Below are 26619 nucleotides of genomic sequence, written 5' to 3' on the forward strand. Positions count from 1 at the left end.
CTGCCTGTACTCTAAACTGAGATTTGCCCTCTGCAAACATCAGCTGTGTGGTGAGTCTGGGCTGTCATGACTAGACATGAGCGGACCTGTGGAAGTTAGGCATACCTCCCAACCGTCCCGGATTCTGCGGGACTTGCACGATTTATCAGGGCTGTCCCGCACTCCCGCGGCTCACAGCTGATGTCCCGGCTCCTCCCCTCAGTGGAGTGAATAAATTAAATTATGATCGGCTCTGTATTTTCGGGGCGGCCGGGACTCGAACTCGTGGAGCTGTGATTCATTGTTTCAAAGGCAGCAGCTCTAACCACTGAGCTACTGCCTCTATTGAAAGCAATAGGAAGATTTTGTTATCTTGACCTCTATACTGCAGACACCAGAAGCAGGTTATTCAGCTGCAAAGATGGAGGGATGAATGGAGGGATAGAGGGATGAAAGGAGGGATAGAGGGAGGGATGGATGAATGGAGGGATAGAGGGATGAAAGGAGGGATAGAGGGATGGATGGATGATAGAGGGATGAATGGAGGGATAGAGGGATGAAAAGAGGGATAGAGGGAGGGATGGATGGATGATAGAGGGATGAATGGAGGGATAGAGGGATGAAAGGAGGGATAGAGGGAGGGATGGATGAATGATAGAGGGATGAATAGAGGGATGAATGGAGGGATAGAAGGAGGGATGAATGGAGGGATAGAGGGATGGATGGATGGATGATAGAGGGATGAATGGAGGGATAGAGGGAGGGATGGATGATAGAGGGATGAATGGAGGGATAGAAGGATGGATGGATGATAGAGGGATGAATGGAGGGATAGAAGGAAGGATGAATGGAGGGATAGAGGGATGAAAGGAGGGATAGAGGGATGGATGGATGATAGAGGGATGAATGGAGGAATGAATGGAGGGATAGAGGGAGGGATGGATGCATGGATGATAGAGGGATGAATGGAGGGATAGAGGGATGGATGGATGGATGGATGATAGAGGGATGAATGGAGGGATAGAGGCAGGGATGGATGGATGATAGAGGGATGAATGGAGGGATGAATGGAGGGATAGAGGGAGGGATGGATGGATGATAGAGGGATGAATTGAGGGATAGAGGGATGAAAGTAGGGATAGAGAGAGGGATGGATGGATGATAGAGGGATGAATGGAGGGATAGAGGGAGGGATGGATGGATGATAGAGGGATGAATGGAGGGATGAATGGAGGGATAGAAGGAGGGATGAATGGAGGGATAGAGGGATGAAAGGAGGGATAGAGGGAGGGATGGATGGATGATAGAGGGATGAATGGAGGGATGAATGGAGGGATAGAGGGAGGGATGGATGCATGGATGATAGAGGGATGAATGGAGGGATAGAGGGATGGATGGATGGATTCTAGAGGGATGAATGGAGGGATAGAGGGATGGATGGATGATAGAGGGATGAAAGGAGGGATAGAGGGATGGATGGATGATAGAGGGATGAATGGAGGGATGAATGGAGGGAGGGATGGATGCATGGATGATAGAGGGATGAATGGAGGGATAGAGGGATGGATGGATGATAGAGGGATGAATGGAGGGATAGAGGGAGGGATGGATGATAGAGGGATGAATGGAGGGATAGAGGGAGGGATGAATGGAGGGATAGAGGCAGGGATGGATGATAGAGGGATAAATGGAGGGATGAATGGAGGGATAGAGGGAGGGATGGATGGATGATAGAGGGATGAATGGAGGGATAGAGGGAGGGATGGATGGATGATAGAGGGATGAATGGAGGGATAGAGGCAGGGATGGATGGATGATAGAGGGATGAATGGAGGGATAGAGGGAGGGATGAATGGAGGGATAGAGGCAGGGATGGATGGATGATAGAGGGATGAATGGAGGGATGAATGGAGGGATAGAGGGAGGGATGGATGGATGGATGATAGAGGGATGGATAGAGGGATGGATGGATGGATGATAGAGGGATGAATGGAGGGATGAATGGAGGGATGAATGGAGGGATAGAGGGAGGGATGGGTGGATGAATGGAGGGATGAATGGAGGGATAGAGGGAGGGTTAGAGGGATGAATGGAGGGATGAATGGAGAGATGAATGGAGAGATAGAGGGATGGATGGATGATAGAGGGATGGATGATAGAGGGATATATAGATACATGACAGATAATAGATAGAGATAGAATCATAGATAGAATCATAGATAGATAGAATCATAGATAGATAGAGAGATAGAATCATAGATAGATAGATAGATAGATAGAGGGAAAGAGATAGATAGATAGATAGATAGATAGATAAATACTGTATCTTAATGTTGGTGAAAGAGTCAGATTCATTTGTTCCCATAAAACTACTATAAAGAAATGAGGAAAAAAATACAAATACAACTTTTTTTTTTTTTATCTTCACCACCTTGGGTTCAAACCAGCAACGTTCAAAACTTGTGTCCAGCAACCTCCTGGCTTTCCTAGCTGCTCTAGCTGTTGAGCCACTAGGATTGATGATGTCAGAGGGAGGATTTCACATAAATGAACCTACAATGCAGCCATCTCTATGTCCTGTATTCTAGAGGGAGAGGAAAAGAGGATTTTTTTTTCTTCTAATAAAGTTACTAAAAATAATAAAAAAAATAGAATAATGTAATTTTATTTATTTTATTTTATTCACTTTTTTATAAAATAATAAACATCACAAATCAGCAAATAAAAGGGACATATTTGGTGTCCCTGTAATCGTAATGACCTGAACAACACAGCGATCAGGATTATTTATGGGGATCGGTAAATGGCGGGAAAAAAAAGGCGCAATTTATTATTTTTCTTTATTAAAACCCATAAAAAATGTAATAAAAATGGATCACTGAGGCCGTGTTCACACATAGCGTAAATGCTGCATTTTTTTCTGCAGGTGTCCACGCCACGAGTGCAATAACAATGTTCTCTGATTATTGCGTGTTTGCGGTATTTTTTATACATTGTCCCCCTTATTTGATACATGTTTGTTGCTGATGTGAATCCTGAAGCTTATAAAGAAAGAAACACCAAATCCGCACAGTTCAGCGGCGTCTTTCCACGCACCAGGAGCGGAGATTTCATGACGTCTCATCCACTTTGCTTGGACAATTAGTCCATATTCACATGTAGTGTAAATGCTGCATATTTTTCTGCTGTTTTTTTGCACATTTATTCTGCTGTGTTTAATTGTCCAAGTAAAGTGTATGTGGTTCCATGAAAAGACGCCGCTGAATTCTGCGGTTTTCGGGGGGGGGGGGGGTTCTCTGGAGGTTTCTATGTGGAGCTTAAAAAATTGAGGAAAAAGCTTCTCTGTACAATAAAAACACTTAAAAACGCAGATTCACATCTGAACCAAAAACGCATTAAATAATGGAGAAAATGCAGCAAAAATGGAACAAACAGAGAAGATTGTTATTGTGTAGTTTGGTGCAGACAGAAACAAAAAGAAACAGAATTTATGCAACGTGTGAACACGGATTGATAGGCACAAATAAGCAACATGCCATATAGTGACACAGAAATATAAAAAAATTCTGACTGCTATAAATATGAATGAACAGTCCGGGGCATCTGCTGAATGACCCTTACTTCCAAATGGGTGTGGCTAGGGGTGTGGCTAGGGGCGTGGTCAAAATTTGCCGCGGCGCGCTGCATACTTTGTCCCTCTTTCCTTTCTTGAAAAGTTGGGAGGTATGAGTTAGGTTCTGCGGGTTCAGTCGGACTTTAGATAAAGTTCTGTTCTGGACCGGACTTGACCTGAACCGCAATGGAAGTCACTGATTGGGCGTCCACATACAGGCAGCCATACACACATCACTTCATGCAGGGAGGGGGTCTTCATTGTGTTTTGTTTGGTGCACACTACATCCGATCACACACAAGCAGCTCGCACTGGGCCAGCACCGAGCGTACCCGAGCTCAGCGATGCTATACATAAAGTACCCAATCTCCTATAGGGCTCGGACACTGATTGTTTTGTACAGCCTGTGTTTGGGCTGAGCACCGTCCTCGGGTTCGCTCATCTTAGGACACCATTGCCACTTGTCAGGCTGGATTTCCTAGATCTGCAAGTTTCCAGCCACGACTTCTCCTCTCCTATACCGTGTGTAGTGAGCCCTGCTGGCTCTTTTTTTTCTTTCCGCTCTCCCGCCTTCCTTTTGCTCTCCACGCTCGCCCATAACCAGCAGATTTGTGACAGCGCTGAGCACTCAGGAAGTGGTTGGAGCGAGTGGAGCCGAGCGGGGCAGCGGGAGGAGCGGCACTGATCACAGGGGAGCGGAGCACGGCACGGGCAGCAGCGGAGGACACTGGTAACTATGCGCGGAGGCTTCTGGGAGGCGGCGGGTTAATGTGTAACTGACCTTCCAGGAGGTGACTGCGACCGCCTCTGCGTCTGGAGTTTATCTACAACTTCTTATCTCCCCGGCATCTGCGACCACCGGAGCAGCACAACTCGTCACATGTAGCAGAGGGGACTGTGCTGTCCCATGTAGCAGAGGGGACTGTGCTGTGACATGTAGCAGAGGGGACTGTGCTGTCACATGGAGCAGAGGGGACTGTGCTGTGACATGTAGCAGAGGGGACTGTGCTGTCACATGGAGCAGAGGGGACTGTGCTGTGACATGGAGCAGAGGGGACTGTGCTGTGACATGTAGCAGAGGGGACTGTGCTGTGACATGGAGCAGAGGGGACTGTGCTGTGACATGTAGCAGAGGGGACTGTGCTGTGACATGTAGCAGAGGGGACTGTGCTGTGACATGGAGCAGAGGGGACTGTGCTGTGACATGTAGCAGAGGGGACTGTGCTGTCACATGTAGCAGAGGGGACTGTGCTGTCACATGGAGCAGAGGGGACTGTGCTGTGACATGGAGCAGAGGGGACTGTGCTGTCACATGAAGCAGAGGGGACTGTGCTGTCACATGGAGCAGAGGGGACTGTGCTGTCACATGGAGCAGAGGGGACTGTGCTGTCACATGTAGCAGAGGGGACTGTGCTGTCACATGTAGCAGAGGGGACTGTGCTGTGACATGTAGCAGAGGGGACTGTGCTGTCACATGTAGCAGAGGGGACTGTGCTGTCACATGTAGCAGAGGGGACTGTGCTGTCACATGGAGCAGAGGGGACTGTGCTGTCACATGGAGCAGAGGGGACTGTGCTGTGCTGTGACATGGAGCAGAGGGGACTGTGCTGTGCTGTGACATGTAGCAGAGGGGGCTGTGCTGTGACATGTAGCAGAGGGGACTGTGCTGTGACATGTAGCAGAGGGGACTGTGCTGTGACATGTAGCAGAGGGGACTGTGCTGTGACATGTAGCAGAGGGGACTGTGCTGTGACATGTAGCAGAGGGGACTGTGCTGTGACATGTAGCAGAGGGGGACTGTGCTGTGACATGTAGCAGAGGGGACTGTGCTGTGACATGTAGCAGAGGGGACTGTGCTGTGACATGTAGCAGAGGGGACTGTGCTGTGACATGTAGCAGAGGGGACTGTGCTGTCACATGGAGCAGAGGGGACTGTGCTGTGACATGTAGCAGAGGGGACTGTGCTGTGACATGTAGCAGAGGGGACTGTGCTGTGACATGTAGCAGATGGGACTGTGCTGTGACATGTAGCAGAGGGGACTGTGCTGTGACATGTAGCAGAGGGGACTGTGCTGTGACATGGAGCAGAGGGGACTGTGCTGTCACATGTAGCAGAGGGGACTGTGCTGTCACATGTAGCAGAGGGGACTGTGCTGTGACATGGAGCAGAGGGGACTGTGCTGTCACATGTAGCAGAGGGGACTGTGCTGTCACATGTAGCAGAGGGGACTGTGCTGTCACATGTAGCAGAGGGGACTGTGCTGTCACATGGAGCAGAGGGGACTGTGCTGTGCTGTGACATGGAGCAGAGGGGACTGTGCTGTGCTGTGACATGTAGCAGAGGGGGCTGTGCTGTGACATGTAGCAGAGGGGACTGTGCTGTGACATGTAGCAGAGGGGACTGTGCTGTCCCATGGAGCAGAGGGGACTGTGCTGTGACATGTAGCAGAGGGGACTGTGCTGTGACATGTAGCAGAGGGGACTGTGCTGTCCCATGAAGCAGGGGGGGCTGTGCTGTCACATGTAGCAGAGGGGACTGTGCTGTCACATGGAGCAGAGGGGACTGTGCTGTCACATGGAGCAGAGGGGACTGTGCTGTCACATGTAGCAGAGGGGACTGTGCTGTCACATGGAGCAGAGGGGACTGTGCTGTCCCATGTAGCAGAGGGGACTGTGCTGTCCCATGGAGCAGAGGGGACTGTGCTGTCACATGGAGCAGAGGGGACTGTGCTGTCCCATGGAGCAGAGGGGACTGTGCTGTCCCATGGAGCAGAGGGGACTGTGCTGTCACATGGAGCAGAGGGGACTGTGCTGTCCCATGGAGCAGAGGGGACTGTGCTGTGACATGGAGCAGAGGGGACTGTGCTGTCACATGGAGCAGAGGGGACTGTGCTGTGACATGGAGCAGAGGGGACTGTGCTGTGACATGTAGCAGAGGGGGCTGTGCTGTGACATGTAGCAGAGGGGACTGTGCTGTGACATGTAGCAGAGGGGACTGTGCTGTCACATGGAGCAGAGGGGACTGTGCTGTCACATGGAGCAGAGGGGACTGTGCTGTCACATGTAGCAGAGGGGACTGTGCTGTCACATGTAGCAGAGGGGACTGTGCTGTGACATGTAGCAGAGGGGACTGTGCTGTGACATGTAGCAGAGGGGACTGTGCTGTGACATGTAGCAGAGGGGACTGTGCTGTGACATGTAGCAGAGGGGGACTGTGCTGTGACATGTAGCAGAGGGGACTGTGCTGTCACATGTAGCAGAGGGGACTGTGCTGTCACATGTAGCAGAGGGGACTGTGCTGTGACATGTAGCAGAGGGGACTGTGCTGTGACATGTAGCAGAGGGGACTGTGCTGTCACATGGAGCAGAGGGGACTGTGCTGTGACATGGAGCAGAGGGGACTGTGCTGTCACATGTAGCAGAGGGGACTGCTGTGACATGTAGCAGAGGGGACTGTGCTGTCCCATGTAGCAGAGGGGACTGTGCTGTCCCATGTAGCAGAGGGGACTGTGCTGTGACATGGAGCAGAGGGGACTGTGCTGTGACATGGAGCAGAGGGGACTGTGCTGTCACATGGAGCAGAGGGGACTGTGCTGTCCCATGGAGCAGAGGGGACTGTGCTGTGACATGTAGCAGAGGGGACTGTGCTGTGACATGGAGCAGAGGGGACTGTGCTGTGACATGGAGCAGAGGGGACTGTGCTGTCACATGAAGCAGAGGGGACTGTGCTGTGACATGGAGCAGAGGGGACTGTGCTGTGACATGTAGCAGAGGGGACTGTGCTGTCACATGGAGCAGAGGGGACTGTGCTGTGACATGGAGCAGAGGGGACTGTGCTGTCACATGTAGCAGAGGGGACTGTGCTGTCACATGTAGCAGAGGGGACTGTGCTGTGACATGGAGCAGAGGGGACTGTGCTGTCACATGAAGCAGAGGGGACTGTGCTGTCACATGGAGCAGAGGGGACTGTGCTGTCACATGTAGCAGAGGGGACTGTGCTGTCACATGTAGCAGAGGGGACTGTGCTGTCACATGGAGCAGAGGGGACTGTGCTGTCCCATGGAGCAGAGGGGACTGTGCTGTCACATGTAGCAGAGGGGACTGTGCTGTGACATGTAGCAGAGGGGACTGTGCTGTCACATGTAGCAGAGGGGACTGTGCTGTCCCATGGAGCAGAGGGGACTGTGCTGTGACATGGAGCAGAGGGGACTGTGCTGTCACATGGAGCAGAGGGGACTGTGCTGTCCCATGGAGCAGAGGGGACTGTGCTGTGACATGGAGCAGAGGGGACTGTGCTGTGACATGTAGCAGAGGGGACTGTGCTGTCACATGGAGCAGAGGGGACTGTGCTGTCACATGTAGCAGAGGGGACTGTGCTGTCACATGTAGCAGAGGGGACTGTGCTGTCACATGTAGCAGAGGGGACTGTGCTGTCACATGTAGCAGAGGGGACTGTGCTGTCACATGTAGCAGAGGGGACTGTGCTGTGACATGTAGCAGAGGGGACTGTGCTGTCACATGTAGCAGAGGGGACTGTGCTGTCACATGTAGCAGAGGGGACTGTGCTGTCACATGTAGCAGAGGGGACTGTGCTGTCACATGTAGCAGAGGGGACTGTGCTGTGACATGTAGCAGAGGGGGACTGTGCTGTGACATGTAGCAGAGGGGACTGTGCTGTCACATGTAGCAGAGGGGACTGTGCTGTCACATGGAGCAGAGGGGACTGTGCTGTGACATGTAGCAGAGGGGACTGTGCTGTGACATGTAGCAGAGGGGACTGTGCTGTCACATGTAGCAGAGGGGACTGTGCTGTCACATGTAGCAGAGGGGACTGTGCTGTCACATGGAGCAGAGGGGACTGTGCTGTCACATGGAGCAGAGGGGACTGTGCTGTGCTGTGACATGGAGCAGAGGGGACTGTGCTGTGCTGTGACATGTAGCAGAGGGGGCTGTGCTGTGACATGTAGCAGAGGGGACTGTGCTGTGACATGTAGCAGAGGGGACTGTGCTGTGACATGTAGCAGAGGGGACTGTGCTGTGACATGTAGCAGAGGGGACTGTGCTGTGACATGTAGCAGAGGGGACTGTGCTGTGACATGTAGCAGAGGGGGACTGTGCTGTGACATGTAGCAGAGGGGACTGTGCTGTCCCATGTAGCAGAGGGGACTGTGCTGTGACATGTAGCAGAGGGGACTGTGCTGTGACATGTAGCAGAGGGGACTGTGCTGTGACATGTAGCAGAGGGGACTGTGCTGTCACATGGAGCAGAGGGGACTGTGCTGTGACATGTAGCAGAGGGGACTGTGCTGTGACATGTAGCAGAGGGGACTGTGCTGTGACATGTAGCAGATGGGACTGTGCTGTGACATGTAGCAGAGGGGACTGTGCTGTGACATGTAGCAGAGGGGACTGTGCTGTGACATGGAGCAGAGGGGACTGTGCTGTCACATGTAGCAGAGGGGACTGTGCTGTCACATGTAGCAGAGGGGACTGTGCTGTGACATGGAGCAGAGGGGACTGTGCTGTCACATGTAGCAGAGGGGACTGTGCTGTCACATGTAGCAGAGGGGACTGTGCTGTCACATGTAGCAGAGGGGACTGTGCTGTGACATGGAGCAGAGGGGACTGTGCTGTCACATGTAGCAGAGGGGACTGTGCTGTCACATGGAGCAGAGGGGACTGTGCTGTCACATGGAGCAGAGGGGACTGTGCTGTGCTGTGACATGGAGCAGAGGGGACTGTGCTGTGCTGTGACATGTAGCAGAGGGGGCTGTGCTGTGACATGTAGCAGAGGGGACTGTGCTGTGACATGTAGCAGAGGGGACTGTGCTGTCCCATGTAGCAGAGGGGACTGTGCTGTCACATGTAGCAGAGGGGACTGTGCTGTCACATGTAGCAGAGGGGACTGTGCTGTGACATGGAGCAGAGGGGACTGTGCTGTCACATGTAGCAGAGGGGACTGTGCTGTCACATGGAGCAGAGGGGACTGTGCTGTCACATGGAGCAGAGGGGACTGTGCTGTGCTGTGACATGGAGCAGAGGGGACTGTGCTGTGCTGTGACATGTAGCAGAGGGGGCTGTGCTGTGACATGTAGCAGAGGGGACTGTGCTGTGACATGTAGCAGAGGGGACTGTGCTGTCACATGTAGCAGAGGGGACTGTGCTGTCACATGTAGCAGAGGGGACTGTGCTGTCACATGTAGCAGAGGGGACTGTGCTGTCCCATGGAGCAGAGGGGACTGTGCTGTGACATGTAGCAGAGGGGACTGTGCTGTGACATGTAGCAGAGGGGACTGTGCTGTCCCATGAAGCAGGGGGGGCTGTGCTGTCACATGTAGCAGAGGGGACTGTGCTGTCACATGGAGCAGAGGGGACTGTGCTGTCACATGGAGCAGAGGGGACTGTGCTGTCACATGTAGCAGAGGGGACTGTGCTGTCACATGGAGCAGAGGGGACTGTGCTGTCCCATGTAGCAGAGGGGACTGTGCTGTCCCATGGAGCAGAGGGGACTGTGCTGTCACATGGAGCAGAGGGGACTGTGCTGTCCCATGGAGCAGAGGGGACTGTGCTGTCCCATGGAGCAGAGGGGACTGTGCTGTCCCATGGAGCAGAGGGGACTGTGCTGTCCCATGGAGCAGAGGGGACTGTGCTGTCCCATGGAGCAGAGGGGACTGTGCTGTCACATGGAGCAGAGGGGACTGTGCTGTGACATGGAGCAGAGGGGACTGTGCTGTGACATGTAGCAGAGGGGGCTGTGCTGTGACATGTAGCAGAGGGGACTGTGCTGTGACATGGAGCAGAGGGGACTGTGCTGTGACATGTAGCAGAGGGGACTGTGCTGTCACATGGAGCAGAGGGGACTGTGCTGTCACATGGAGCAGAGGGGACTGTGCTGTCACATGTAGCAGAGGGGACTGTGCTGTCACATGTAGCAGAGGGGACTGTGCTGTCACATGTAGCAGAGGGGACTGTGCTGTGACATGTAGCAGAGGGGACTGTGCTGTGACATGTAGCAGAGGGGACTGTGCTGTGACATGTAGCAGAGGGGACTGTGCTGTGACATGTAGCAGAGGGGGACTGTGCTGTCACATGGAGCAGAGGGGACTGTGCTGTGACATGGAGCAGAGGGGACTGTGCTGTGACATGTAGCAGAGGGGACTGTGCTGTGACATGTAGCAGAGGGGGACTGTGCTGTCACATGTAGCAGAGGGGACTGTGCTGTGACATGGAGCAGAGGGGACTGTGCTGTCCCATGGAGCAGAGGGGACTGTGCTGTGACATGTAGCAGAGGGGACTGTGCTGTCACATGTAGCAGAGGGGACTGTGCTGTCACATGTAGCAGAGGGGACTGTGCTGTGACATGTAGCAGAGGGGACTGTGCTGTGACATGTAGCAGAGGGGACTGTGCTGTCACATGGAGCAGAGGGGACTGTGCTGTGACATGGAGCAGAGGGGACTGTGCTGTCACATGTAGCAGAGGGGACTGCTGTGACATGTAGCAGAGGGGACTGTGCTGTCCCATGTAGCAGAGGGGACTGTGCTGTCCCATGTAGCAGAGGGGACTGTGCTGTGACATGGAGCAGAGGGGACTGTGCTGTGACATGGAGCAGAGGGGACTGTGCTGTCACATGGAGCAGAGGGGACTGTGCTGTCCCATGGAGCAGAGGGGACTGTGCTGTGACATGTAGCAGAGGGGACTGTGCTGTGACATGGAGCAGAGGGGACTGTGCTGTGACATGGAGCAGAGGGGACTGTGCTGTCACATGAAGCAGAGGGGACTGTGCTGTGACATGGAGCAGAGGGGACTGTGCTGTGACATGGAGCAGAGGGGACTGTGCTGTGACATGTAGCAGAGGGGACTGTGCTGTCACATGGAGCAGAGGGGACTGTGCTGTGACATGAAGCAGAGGGGACTGTGCTGTCACATGTAGCAGAGGGGACTGTGCTGTCACATGTAGCAGAGGGGACTGTGCTGTCACATGTAGCAGAGGGGACTGTGCTGTCACATGTAGCAGAGGGGACTGTGCTGTCACATGTAGCAGAGGGGACTGTGCTGTCACATGTAGCAGAGGGGACTGTGCTGTGACATGTAGCAGAGGGGACTGTGCTGTGACATGTAGCAGAGGGGACTGTGCTGTCACATGGAGCAGAGGGGACTGTGCTGTCACATGGAGCAGAGGGGACTGTGCTGTCCCATGGAGCAGAGGGGACTGTGCTGTGACATGTAGCAGAGGGGACTGTGCTGTGACATGGAGCAGAGGGGACTGTGCTGTGACATGTAGCAGAGGGGACTGTGCTGTGACATGTAGCAGAGGGGACTGTGCTGTCCCATGTAGCAGAGGGGACTGTGCTGTCCCATGGAGCAGAGGGGACTGTGCTGTGACATGGAGCAGAGGGGACTGTGCTGTCACATGGAGCAGAGGGGACTGTGCTGTGACATGTAGCAGAGGGGACTGTGCTGTGACATGTAGCAGAGGGGACTGTGCTGTCCCATGTAGCAGAGGGGACTGTGCTGTCCCATGGAGCAGAGGGGACTGTGCTGTGACATGGAGCAGAGGGGACTGTGCTGTCACATGGAGCAGAGGGGACTGTGCTGTCCCATGGAGCAGAGGGGACTGTGCTGTGACATGTAGCAGAGGGGACTGTGCTGTGACATGGAGCAGAGGGGACTGTGCTGTGACATGGAGCAGAGGGGGCTGTGCTGTGACATGTAGCAGAGGGGACTGTGCTGTGACATGTAGCAGAGGGGACTGTGCTGTGACATGTAGCAGAGGGGACTGTGCTGTCACATGGAGCAGAGGGGACTGTGCTGTGACATGTAGCAGAGGGGACTGTGCTGTCCCATGTAGCAGAGGGGACTGTGCTGTCACATGGAGCAGAGGGGACTGTGCTGTGACATGGAGCAGAGGGGACTGTGCTGTCACATGGAGCAGAGGGGACTGTGCTGTCCCATGGAGCAGAGGGGACTGTGCTGTCCCATGGAGCAGAGGGGACTGTGCTGTGACATGTAGCAGAGGGGACTGTGCTGTGACATGTAGCAGAGGGGACTGTGCTGTGACATGTAGCAGAGGGGACTGTGCTGTCACATGGAGCAGAGGGGACTGTGCTGTGACATGTAGCAGAGGGGACTGTGCTGTCACATGGAGCAGAGGGGACTGTGCTGTCACATGTAGCAGAGGGGACTGTGCTGTCACATGTAGCAGAGGGGACTGTGCTGTCACATGGAGCAGAGGGGGCTGTGCTGTGACATGGAGCAGAGGGGACTGTGCTGTGACATGGAGCAGAGGGGACTGTGCTGTGACATGTAGCAGAGGGGACTGTGCTGTGACATGTAGCAGAGGGGACTGTGCTGTGACATGTAGCAGAGGGGACTGTGCTGTGACATGTAGCAGAGGGGACTGTGCTGTGACATGTAGCAGAGGGGACTGTGCTGTCCCATGAAGCAGGGGGGGCTGTGCTGTCACATGTAGCAGAGGGGACTGTGCTGTCACATGGAGCAGAGGGAACTGTGCTGTCACATGGAGCAGAGGGGACTGTGCTGTCACATGTAGCAGAGGGGACTGTGCTGTCACATGTAGCAGAGGGGACTGTGCTGTGACATGGAGCAGAGGGGACTGTGCTGTCACATGTAGCAGAGGGGACTGTGCTGTCACATGTAGCAGAGGGGACTGTGCTGTCACATGGAGCAGAGGGGACTGTGCTGTCACATGTAGCAGAGGGGACTGTGCTGTCACATGTAGCAGAGGGGACTGTGCTGTCACATGGAGCAGAGGGGACTGTGCTGTCACATGGAGCAGAGGGGACTGTGCTGTGCTGTGACATGGAGCAGAGGGGACTGTGCTGTGCTGTGACATGTAGCAGAGGGGGCTGTGCTGTGACATGTAGCAGAGGGGACTGTGCTGTGACATGTAGCAGAGGGGACTGTGCTGTGACATGTAGCAGAGGGGACTGTGCTGTGACATGTAGCAGAGGGGACTGTGCTGTGACATGTAGCAGAGGGGACTGTGCTGTGACATGTAGCAGAGGGGACTGTGCTGTGACATGTAGCAGAGGGGACTGTGCTGTGACATGTAGCAGAGGGGACTGTGCTGTGACATGTAGCAGAGGGGACTGTGCTGTGACATGGAGCAGAGGGGACTGTGCTGTGACATGTAGCAGAGGGGGACTGTGCTGTGACATGTAGCAGAGGGGACTGTGCTGTCCCATGTAGCAGAGGGGACTGTGCTGTGACATGTAGCAGAGGGGACTGTGCTGTGACATGTAGCAGAGGGGACTGTGCTGTGACATGTAGCAGAGGGGACTGTGCTGTCACATGGAGCAGAGGGGACTGTGCTGTCACATGTAGCAGAGGGGACTGTGCTGTGACATGTAGCAGAGGGGACTGTGCTGTGACATGTAGCAGAGGGGACTGTGCTGTGACATGTAGCAGAGGGGACTGTGCTGTGACATGTAGCAGAGGGGACTGTGCTGTGACATGGAGCAGAGGGGACTGTGCTGTCACATGTAGCAGAGGGGACTGTGCTGTCACATGTAGCAGAGGGGACTGTGCTGTGACATGGAGCAGAGGGGACTGTGCTGTCACATGTAGCAGAGGGGACTGTGCTGTCACATGTAGCAGAGGGGACTGTGCTGTCACATGGAGCAGAGGGGACTGTGCTGTCACATGGAGCAGAGGGGACTGTGCTGTGCTGTGACATGGAGCAGAGGGGACTGTGCTGTGCTGTGACATGTAGCAGAGGGGGCTGTGCTGTGACATGTAGCAGAGGGGACTGTGCTGTGACATGTAGCAGAGGGGACTGTGCTGTCACATGTAGCAGAGGGGACTGTGCTGTGACATGTAGCAGAGGGGACTGTGCTGTCACATGGAGCAGAGGGGACTGTGCTGTCACATGGAGCAGAGGGGACTGTGCTGTCACATGGAGCAGAGGGGACTGTGCTGTCACATGGAGCAGAGGGGACTGTGCTGTCCCATGGAGCAGAGGGGACTGTGCTGTGACATGTAGCAGAGGGGACTGTGCTGTGACATGTAGCAGAGGGGACTGTGCTGTGACATGTAGCAGAGGGGACTGTGCTGTCCCATGAAGCAGAGGGGACTGTGCTGTCCCATGAAGCAGAGGGGACTGTGCTGTCCCATGAAGCAGAGGGGACTGTGCTGTCCCATGAAGCAGAGGGGACTGTGCTGTCCCATGAAGCAGAGGGGACTGTGCTGTCCCATGAAGCAGAGGGGACTGTGCTGTCCCATGGAGCAGAGGGGACTGTGCTGTCCCATGGAGCAGAGGGGACTGTGCTGTCCCATGGAGCAGAGGGGACTGTGCTGTCCCATGGAGCAGAGGGGACTGTGCTGTGACATGTAGCAGAGGGGACTGTGCTGTGACATGTAGCAGAGGGGACTGTGCTGTGACATGTAGCAGAGGGGACTGTGCTGTGACATGTAGCAGAGGGGACTGTGCTGTGACATGGAGCAGAGAGGACTGTGCTGTGACATGGAGCAGAGGAGACTGTGCTGTCCCATGGAGCAGAGGGGACTGTGCTGTCCCATGGAGCAGAGGGGACTGTGCTGTCCCATGGAGCAGAGGGGACTGTGCTGTCCCATGGAGCAGAGGGGACTGTGCTGTCCCATGTAGCAGAGGGGACTGTGCTGTCCCATGAAGCAGAGGGGACTGTGCTGTGACATGTAGCAGAGGGGACTGTGCTGTGACATGTAGCAGAGGGGACTGTGCTGTGACATGTAGCAGAGGGGACTGTGCTGTGACATGTAGCAGAGGGGACTGTGCTGTCACATGTAGCAGAGGGGACTGTGCTGTGACATGGAGCAGAGGGGACTGTGCTGTGACATGTAGCAGAGGGGACTGTGCTGTCACATGTAGCAGAGGGGACTGTGCTGTCACATGGAGCAGAGGGGACTGTGCTGTCACATGGAGCAGAGGGGACTGTGCTGTCACATGGAGCAGAGGGGACTGTGCTGTCACATGGAGCAGAGGGGACTGTGCTGTCACATGGAGCAGAGGGGACTGTGCTGTCCCATGGAGCAGAGGGGACTGTGCTGTGACATGTAGCAGAGGGGACTGTGCTGTGACATGTAGCAGAGGGGACTGTGCTGTCCCATGTAGCAGAGGGAACTATGCTGTCACATGTAGCAGAGGGGACTGTGCTGTCACATGTAGCAGAGGGGACTGTGCTGTCCCATGGAGCAGAGGGGACTGTGCTGTCCCATGGAGCAGAGGGGACTGTGCTGTCCCATGGAGCAGAGGGGACTGTGCTGTCCCATGGAGCAGAGGGGACTGTGCTGTGACATGTAGCAGAGGGGACTGTGCTGTCCCATGGAGCAGAGGGGACTGTGCTGTGACATGGAGCAGAGGGGACTGTGCTGTCCCATGAAGCAGGGGGGGCTGTGCTGTCCCATGAAGCAGGGGGGACTGTGCTGTCCCATGAAGCAGGGGGGACTGTGCTGTCCCATGAAGCAGGGGGGACTGTGCTGTCCCATGAAGCAGAGGGGACTGTGCTGTCCCATGAAGCAGAGGGGACTGTGCTGTCCCATGAAGCAGAGGGGACTGTGCTGTCCCATGAAGCAGAGGGGACTGTGCTGTCCCATGAAGCAGAGGGGACTGTGCTGTCCCATGAAGCAGAGGGGACTGTGCTGTCCCATGGAGCAGAGGGGACTGTGCTGTCCCATGGAGCAGAGGGGACTGTGCTGTCCCATGGAGCAGAGGGGACTGTGCTGTCCCATGGAGCAGAGGGGACTGTGCTGTCCCATGGAGCAGAGGGGACTGTGCTGTCCCATGGAGCAGAGGGGACTGTGCTGTCCCATGGAGCAGAGGGGACTGTGCTGTCCCATGAAGCAGAGGGGACTGTGCTGTCCCATGAAGCAGAGGGGACTGTGCTGTCCCATGAAGCAAAGGGGACTGTGCTGTCCCATGAAGCAGAGGGGACTGTGCTGTCCCATGAAGCAGAGGGGACTGTGCTGTCCCATGAAGCAGAGGGGACTGTGCTGTCCCATGGAGCAGAGGGGACTGTGCTGTCCCATGGAGCAGAGGGGACTGTGCTGTCCCATGGAGCAGAGGGGACTGTGCTGTCCCATGGAGCAGAGGGGACTGTGCTGTCCCATGGAGCAGAGGGGACTGTGCTGTCCCATGGAGCAGAGGGGACTGTGCTGTCCCATGGAGCAGAGGGGACTGTGCTGTCCCATGGAGCAGAGGGGGATTTGCTACTTGGCGCATATATTTTTGTATCGCAGTGCGCAGTGTCAGCTCTGCTACATCTGTGCTGTGGTTAGTGTGCACCCTGGTGTCCCCAGTGACCTCTGCAGACAAGGAATGTGCCTGAGGCGCCTCCACACTTGTCATTTTTAGGATGATTTCGCCCTTTAGGTGTGAAACCAACAGTTTATAGGCACCAAAAATAGTCAGACCGCCCGTCAGCGTCCAGGCGCAGCCGCGGAGTGATCATAGTCCTGACTCATATATAGGGGAGGAATATTAATACATTGGAGACAGTAGTTAGCTGGAGACGCTAATGAGGTTTTGTTATCACAGTTTTTGGGGAGCTTTTCACGCTGTAGTGTTTTACATTCTCAGCAAAGTGATGGGCTTTAGGATCCATGCGCACGCTGCAGTTTTTGGTGCAGTTTGTGGTGATCTTTTAGTCGCTATAAACTGCATGCTTTTCCTTCCCCAGCAAAGTCTATGAGATTTCAGTTTTGTTGTGCGCACGTTGCTTTTTTTGTGGCTGAGGGTGACCACAAAACTGCAACATGTGAATTCTTTTTGTGTTTTTGACCAGCGTTTTTAGTAGTGATGGAGGACTTCCAGATACCTTGGATTGGTGGGTCTAAACAGTAGAGTTGAGCGCGGTTCGTGGTTCGTGGTTCTCCAGTTCGCGGCTCGAGTGATTTTGGGGCATGTTCTAGATCGAACTAGAACTCGAGCTTTTTGCAAAAGCTCGGTAGTTCTAGAAACGTTCGAGAACGGTTCTAGCAGCCAAAAAACAGCTAAATCATAGCTTGGTTTCTGCTGTAATAGTGTAAGTCACTCTGTGAATCAAACTATTATCACATTTCAGTGTATAGTGTGCGTGAACAGCGCCTTCAGATCACTGCTGTTTCTATAATGGCGATCGCCATTTTTTTTTTTTTTTTTTCTTGTCTTCCTTCCCTAAGTGCGCGCGTCTTGTGGGGCGGGCCAGCATGTCAGCCAATCCCAGACACACACACAGCTAAGTGGACTTTGAGCCAGAGAAGCAACGGCATGTGTGATAGGATCTGCATGTCACATGTCCCTGCATTATAAAACCGGACATTTTCTTCACGGACGCCATTATCTGCCTTCTGCGTCTTTGGTGTCAGACATCACTGTCGCAGCTCCGTCTTCCTGAGTCCTATAGCCGATACAGCTGTATGCGCTGCATACACAGCGTTAGACAGCTTAGGGAGAGCACTTTATAGCAGTCCTTTTAAGGGCTCCAACCGGCAGGGTCAGAGAGCCATAGGTGACAGGTCCTGCAAACAGCAACAGCGTCTGTGTAGCCCAGGTCAGGGATTTCCTACCTGCATTTCACCATTAGGAGGGAATAGAAAGGCAGGCTTCCATTCCTCTACCCAGAGCACCACAATCCTGCCACTGTACCCTCTTGTCCTCTGCACACTCCAACTCATTCTAAGTAAGCCATTATACTAGCAAACACTCAGTGTACCTAGTGGCATCCTATACGTGGCTATTGGACTTTGCTATAGTCCCACTAGTGCAAAGACATTTGCAGAGCGCGTCTGCCTGCATTGCACACTACAACTCATTCTAAACAAGCCATTATACTAGCAAACACTCAGTGTACCTAGTGGCATCCTATACGTGGCTATTGGACTTTGCTATAGTCCCACTAGTGCAAAGACATTTGCAGAGCGCGTCTGCCTGCATTGCACACTACAACTCATTCTAACCAAGCCATTATACTAGCAAACACTCAGTGTACCTAGTGGCATCCTATACGTGGCTATTGGACTTTGCTATAGTCCCACTAGTGCAAAGACATTTGCAGAGCGCGTCTGCCTGCATTGCACACTCCAACTCATTAAAACCAAGCCATTATACTAGCAAACACTCAGTGTACCTAGTGGCATCCTATACGTGGCTATTGGACTTTGCTATAGTCCCACTAGTGCAAAGACATTTGCATAGCGCGTCTGCCGGCATTGCACACTCAAACTCATTTTAACTAAGCCATTATACTAGCAAACACTCAGTGTACCTAGTGGCATCCTATACGTGGCTATTGGACTTTGCTATAGTCCCACTAGTGCAAAGACATTAGCAGAGCACATCTGCCTGCATTGCACACTACAACTCATTCTAACCAAGCCATTATACTAGCAAACACTCAGTGTACCTAGTGGCATCCTATACGTGGCTATTGGACTTTGCTATAGTCCCACTAGTGCAAAGACATTTGCATAGCGCGTCTGCCTGCATTGCACACTCAAACTCATTTTAACTAAGCCATTATACTAGCAAACACTCAGTGTACCTAGTGGCATCCTATACGTGGCTATTGGACTTTGCTATAGTCCCACTAGTGCAAAGACATTTGCATAGCGCGTCTGCCGGCATTGCACACTCAAACTCATTTTAACTAAGCCATTATACTAGCAAACACTCAGTGTACCTAGTGGCATCCTATACGTGGCTATTGGACTTTGCTATAGTCCCACTAGTGCAAAGACATTAGCAGAGCACATCTGCCTGCATTGCACACTACAACTCATTCTAACCAAGCCATTATACTAGCAAACACTCAGTGTACCTAGTGGCATCCTATACGTGGCTATTGGACTTTGCTATAGTCCCACTAGTGCAAAGACATTTGCATAGCGCGTCTGCCGGCATTGCACACTCAAACTCATTTTAACTAAGCCATTATACTAGCAAACACTCAGTGTACCTAGTGGCATCCTATACGTGGCTATTGGACTTTGCTATAGTCCCACTAGTGCAAAGACATTAGCAGAGCACATCTGCCTGCATTGCACACTACAACTCATTCTAACCAAGCCATTATACTAGCAAACACTCAGTGTACCTAGTGGCATCCTATACGTGGCTATTGGACTTTGCTATAGTCCCACTAGTGCAAAGACATTTGCAGAGCGCGTCTGCCTGCATTGCACACTCCAACTCATTAAAACCAAGCCATTATACTAGCAAACACTCAGTGTACCTAGTGGCATCCTATACGTGGCTATTGGACTTTGCTATAGTCCCACTAGTGCAAAGACATTTGCATAGCGCGTCTGCCTGCATTGCACACTCAAACTCATTTTAACTAAGCCATTATACTAGCAAACACTCAGTGTACCTAGTGGCATCCTATACGTGGCTATTGGACTTTGCTATAGTCCCACTAGTGCAAAGATATTAGCAGAGCACATCTGCCTGCATTGCACACTCCAACTTTTTTAAACTAAGCAATTTTACTAGCAAACACTCAGTGTACCTAGTGGCATCCTAAACGTGGCTATTGGACTTTGCTATAGTCCCACTAGTGCAAAGACATTTGCAGAGCACGTCTGCCTGCATTGCACACTACAACTCATTGTTACTAAGCCATTATACTAGCAAACACTCAGTGTACCTAGTTGTATCCTAAACGTGGCTATTGTACTTTTGTCTATTCACAGTATTGGAACGATATTTGCAGCACGTCTGCCTGCATTGCACACTCTAACTTTTTTAAACTCAGCCATTTATAGTAGCAAACACTCAGTGTACCTAGTTGTATCCTAAACGTGGCTATTGTACTTTTGTCAATTCACAGTATTGGAACGTTATTTGCAGCACGTCTGCCTGCATTGCACACTCAAACTTTTTTAAACTCAGCCATTTATAGTAGCAAACACTCAGTGTACCTAGTTGTATCCTAAACGTGGCTATTGTACTTTTGTCTATTCACAGTATTGGAACGTTATTTGCAGCACGTCTGCCTGCATTGCACACTCTAACTTTTTTAAACTCAGCCATTATACTAGCAAACACTCACTGTACCTAGTTGTATCCTAAACGTGGCTATTGTACTTTTGTCAATTCACAGTATTGGAACGTTATTTGCAGCACGTCTGCCTGCATTGCACACTCAAACTTTTTTAAACTCAGCCATTATACTAGCAAACACTCACTGTACCTAGTTGTATCCTAAACGTGGCTATTGTACTTTTGTCAATTCACAGTATTGGAACGTTATTTGCAGCACGTCTGCCTGCATTGCACACTCAAACTTTTTTAAACTCAGCCATTTATAGTAGCAAACACTCAGTGTACCTAGTTGTATCCTAAACGTGGCTATTTTACTTTTGTCTATTCACAGTATTGGAACGATATTTGCAGCACGTCTGCCTGCATTGCACACTCTAACTTTTTTAAACTCAGCCATTATACTAGCAAACACTCACTGTACCTAGTTGTATCCTAAACGTGGCTATTGTACTTTTGTCAATTCACAGTATTGGAACGTTATTTGCAGCACGTCTGCCTGCATTGCACACTCAAACTTTTTTAAACTCAGCCATTATACTAGCAAACACTCACTGTACCTAGTTGTATCCTAAACGTGGCTATTGTACTTTTGTCAATTCACAGTATTGGAACGTTATTTGCAGCACGTCTGCCTGCATTGCACACTCAAACTTTTTTAAACTCAGCCATTTATAGTAGCAAACACTCAGTGTACCTAGTTGTATCCTAAACGTGGCTATTGTACTTTTGTCAATTCACAGTATTGGAACGTTATTTGCAGCACGTCTGCCTGCATTGCACACTCAAACTTTTTTAAACTCAGCCATTTATAGTAGCAAACACTCAGTGTACCTAGTTGTATCCTAAACGTGGCTATTTTACTTTTGTCTATTCACAGTATTGGAACGATATTTGCAGCACGTCTGCCTGCATTGCACACTCAAACTTTTTTAAACTCAGCCATTATACTAGCAAACACTCACTGTACCTAGTTGTATCCTAAACGTGGCTATTGTACTTTTGTCAATTCACAGTATTGGAACGATATTTGCAGCACGTCTGCCTGCATTGCACACTCTAACTTTTTTAAACTCAGCCATTATACTAGCAAACACTCAGTGTACCTAGTTGTATCCTAAACGTGGCTATTGTACTTTTGTCAATTCACAGTATTGGAACGTTATTTGCAGCACGTCTGCCTGCATTGCACACTCAAACTTTTTTAAACTCAGCCATTATACTAGCAAACACTCACTGTACCTAGTTGTATCCTAAACGTGGCTATTGTACTTTTGTCAATTCACAGTATTGGAACGTTATTTGCAGCACGTCTGCCTGCATTGCACACTCAAACTTTTTTAAACTCAGCCATTTATAGTAGCAAACACTCAGTGTACCTAGTTGTATCCTAAACGTGGCTATTGTACTTTTGTCAATTCACAGTATTGGAACGTTATTTGCAGCACGTCTGCCTGCATTGCACACTCAAACTTTTTTAAACTCAGCCATTTATAGTAGCAAACACTCAGTGTACCTAGTTGTATCCTAAACGTGGCTATTGTACTTTTGTCTATTCACAGTATTGGAACGATATTTGCAGCACGTCTGCCTGCATTGCACACTCTAACTTTTTTAAACTCAGCCATTATACTAGCAAACACTCAGTGTACCTAGTTGTATCCTAAACGTGGCTATTGTACTTTTGTCAATTCACAGTATTGGAACGTTATTTGCAGCACGTCTGCCTGCATTGCACACTCAAACTTTTTTAAACTCAGCCATTTATAGTAGCAAACACTCAGTGTACCTAGTTGTATCCTAAACGTGGCTATTGTACTTTTGTCTATTCACACTACTGCAAATCTATGTGCAGCACCTCTGCATGACAACCTCGTGCTCTGTTTTTAATAAGCTATAATGATAGCACAAAATACTGCCATTTTGTGGCATCATAGAACTGGCTGTTGTATTCCATTAGTGCCCCACTGGTGACAAGCTATTTCTAGCACCTCTACATCACACCCTCATGCACATTTAGCTACGCTAATGTTATAGCAAACTCATGGAATTCATTGCTGCATTTCATAATTCGGAGGGATAGAAAGTCAGGCTTCCTTTAGCTTTTCCTTCTGTTCATAGACAGCATCTCCAAGACAAATTTCCCCTCCACGTCTAAGTGTGGAGAGGCAGCTAGTGCGCATGCGTGTGCCGATGTACCCCAGCTGCAGCATAATTACAGTGTTTCGCCTAGTGAGTATGCTCAGCCTGACTGTGCCATTCCTGACGCTAAGTCTTCATTTCGGGATACAGCGCATGCTCCCACACTAAGTGTGAAAAGCCTCTTTGCACAGGTGCTTGCATTCTGTGCCGGGTCTAAGTCCTGTTTTGTGCCTAGACACCATGCTAAAGCTGATAGTCTTTTTTCAGAGACTGTATTTCATGCTACTGAGCATGCTCAGGCACTTCCTGCATCAGAGACTAGGTCCGGTAATGAACTCTTTGGCCCTGGCCCTGATGTGGGGGTCCCATATAGACCACAGGGCATCAGGTGTCCTCCCAAATGGCTTGCAGAGGCCCACACCTATGACTTGTCACCGCATTATTGATGGTCAGACGATGACTGGTGAGGTGTTTGGGTCATGGCAGCCATGAGGTCATCATTGAAGTTGCGTTTCCAAATAGGACGCTAGTTATGCCACTCATGACGTGTCACTCTGCTTTTGTCTCCAGGAGGTGCATTGTGGTTCACCCTGGTTTGGGGCGGACCCAGGTTATAAAAGGGGCTGGAGCCAACAAGGAGGTGCGCAGTCTTCTATTATGCTCCGAAAGAGCACACCTCCATGTGTTGAACCCATTGCGGCTTTAGGCCAGAGGTAGGCAGGGATAGGGTGGTGGATGCAGGCCACCACCACAGTTGGTAACGCAGAACGGTTAAGACCAGCTCCTGTCCTAACAGTCCTGCTTGTGCAGCCCAGTGGCATTAACAGGCCTGCTGCTGCTGATGCGCCTGCTGTCCACAGGTGTGGCCCCTACGCACACGGTCAGCGTACTCAATGGCCCCTGTGTTGTTAACAGGGAGTTCCTGGGCTGGGTGGGCATGTGGACCCTGTGACGCTAACAGGGCTCACAGTCTCCAGATCCGAATGGCGTCTAACTCGGTTCAGGCTACTATTAGTTTCATAGCCACACAGCTCTGTATCCTCCACCAAACCTTCAAGTTGCCAACCTCTCCTTTTCCAACTGGGAGCACGGTGGACACTGACTGCTGAAGGTGATATATACCTTTCTCTTTCTTTTCTTATTAATTTTTGTTATATAGCGGTCACAGATTATATACCACTTTATCCAAATCTGCCAGTCCCACTGTAACAGATGTTGTTTCTTCAGCAAATGTTACAGTTGTTTAACCACCAAATCCACGGACCCAAATTTTTTTCCCCTTTCCAACACACCTGTTCCCCTTTCCAACAGCATCTGTCCTTTTTCAACTCATTTTGGGATATGACCAAAAGTGCAACTGTGCAGGGACACCGTACTCAACGCCATCTCAGCACAGCAGCCATCCCTCGGTCCCTCCGATGTGGACAAGTAAAAGACCATTTCCTCCTATCCATGACAAAGTGTTGAGATTCACTCTGTGCAGCACTGGTGTTTAGTGGAAAAGTAGATCTAAGATTGCGTACCACATTCTGCAGATACTCCTGTATACGTGCGTCTATTTCTATGGCAGGAATTAGTTCGCCAAATTTTGTCTTGTACCGGGGATCTAACAGTGTGGCAACCCAGTATTCAGGATTACTTCAAATTCATACAATCCGAGGGTCATGTAGGTAGTGCAGCAAGAAGGCGCTCATGTGTCTTGTGCATCCAGGAGGACCAAGTCCTTGGTGTGTTGGTGGCAGAGAGGTGAGAATCGTGCATCCTTCCTCTGCCCTCTACCCACAACCTCGCACAACCGAAATGTGAGCAAGCTCTCACTCATCTGCTGAGTCTTCCATGCCCATCGCCAGTTCGTCCTCCATTTCTTCATGGGCTCCTGCACTTTCATCAACACTTTTTGCTGATACTATGCGCCCTTGTTAATCCCTCTCCCTCACCATGACTGCCGCATAGGTGCCGCTGACCATCTGGACCTCGTAGATCTTGTTATCCCTTCCGCATATGACTCCTCCTGTACTTCCTCCCCTTCCTCTTGTCCCAACACCTGACTCCGAATAATAATTACAGTGTGCTCCATCATGTAGATGACCAGAATTGTCACGCTGAGAATGACATTGCCAGTGCTAAACATCTTCGTCGACATTTCAAAACTGTGTAGCAGGGTGCATAGGTCCTTGATCTGACACCACTCCAGCAGCGTGATCTGCACCACCTCTGGATCAACTTATCCCAGGCTATATGTCTTACCGTATTTCAGCAGGGCTCTGCGGTGCTGCCACACACGCTGCAACATGTGCAGATTCCAATTCCTGCGTGTCGGAACATCGCATTTCCGGCGTTTAACTGCCAGACCCTAAGACTTCCGGAGTGATGAAAGTTGTTGAGCTGCTGTGTGCGCACGATGGAAGTGAGCACATAGCGAGCGTGCCCGCTGCACAAGGCCATGTAGGCCGTGATGGTGTTTTAAAAATTGCTGGAGAATTCGGATCAACACGTGAGCCATAAAAGGCACGTGTGTCACATTGCCCTGAGGATGGCCCGCAGCCAGGTTTGCATCATTGCCGCACACGGCTGTTAAGTCACCAACGGAGTCCGCTCCGTCAATTTGTACTCCGGTCGCCAGGTGACAACGTGTTCCTTTCATGAATAGTGCTGATGATGGGAGAGTAGTCGATGCCAGCGGCGCAGGTGGACGCAGGTTATGCTCACCCACTGGGCTGCATTACCTTGACAGATGCAGAATCTCTGGCTGAATGTAGCTGGTGGGTATCTCACAGATGAAATACCATCATTCAGCTACAACCAATGGGAAGACACCACACCCTTTTTTATGCCCATCCTGTCTGCAGACCACTGCCAGACATAGCTATGAACCTCTGGTTAATTTTACCCCCAGTTCAGTTTTATGATTTTGTGTGCTTGTTACCTGACTACTTTTCCTGCTTGCTGTTTATGTACCTTGTTGGCCGATACGCATTTCACCTCTGCTTGTTTTCTGATTAAGTCCTGGCCGTCCCATTCTGTTCCTGTTCCTCAATTAATGTTTTGACCCTGCCTGACTACTATTCTCTGTAATAGCGGTGTGACTCACATTTCCCATACATTTCAAAGTAAAACTTTGACCGCCTGATGGCATTGAGCTCTGCTGCCAGCATAGTAAGGAGGTGTGTGGTAGTCCTTGTGCGCAGTTGCAAGGAAGGGTGGCCTGACCACACAGGGTTTGCGCAAAGGTAGAGGACCCACACGAGGTTGAAGAGGCAGAAGCAGTGTATTAACTTCTACATACAGAACAAGGATTGAAACAACTCGTGGGGACGGCAAGACTTGTACAGCAGACCCTTCTCCATCTCTCACCATAGTTTGCCAGTGCCCAGTCAGTGACATGTAATGACCCTGTCTATGCTTACTGGTCCAAGTATCTGTGTTGAAATGCACCCTGTCGCACACAGATTTTCTCAAGGAAGTGGTGATGTTGTGTGCGACATGCCGGTGTAGCGCGGGCATGCTTTTCTTGGAGAAGCAGTGGTGATTGGGCATCTGGTACTGGGGCACAGCGACAGACATAAGGTCTGTAAAATCCTGTGTGTCCACTACGCGTAAAGGCAGCATTTCGGTAGCCAACAGCTTACAGAGGGATAGAGTCAACCACTTAGCTTTGTCATGGGTCGCAGTAAGTGGCCTTTTATTTGACCACATCTGAGGGACAGAGATCTGGCTGCTGTCTGTAGACGGTGTTGAGTAGGGTGTCCCTGGAAAAATGCAGGTTTGTGAGAAAAGTGCAGGCGGAGACATGATGTTGGCTTCATCTTGCCTTCAGATCTGTTCATCTTGTATCATTTTTAAAAAACACAGCAAGCAAGGGTTACTCCA

General features: G+C 51.4%; 1 protein-coding gene across 1 annotated transcript in view; it reads left to right on the forward strand.

Moving 5' to 3' along the window:
- The first annotated feature begins 4146 nt into the window (after positions 1 to 4146).
- NLRX1 (NLR family member X1) overlaps positions 4147 to 26619 on the forward strand; it is a 111365-nt gene continuing 88892 nt past the window's right edge. The window contains exon 1 of the mRNA XM_075327515.1: positions 4147 to 4322. The gene's annotated coding sequence lies outside the window, so the exon portion shown is untranslated. The remainder of the gene's footprint in view (positions 4323 to 26619) is intronic.

This window comes from Anomaloglossus baeobatrachus, chromosome 11 (assembly GCF_048569485.1).
Source record: "Anomaloglossus baeobatrachus isolate aAnoBae1 chromosome 11, aAnoBae1.hap1, whole genome shotgun sequence".
Lineage (NCBI taxonomy): Eukaryota > Metazoa > Chordata > Amphibia > Anura > Aromobatidae > Anomaloglossus > Anomaloglossus baeobatrachus.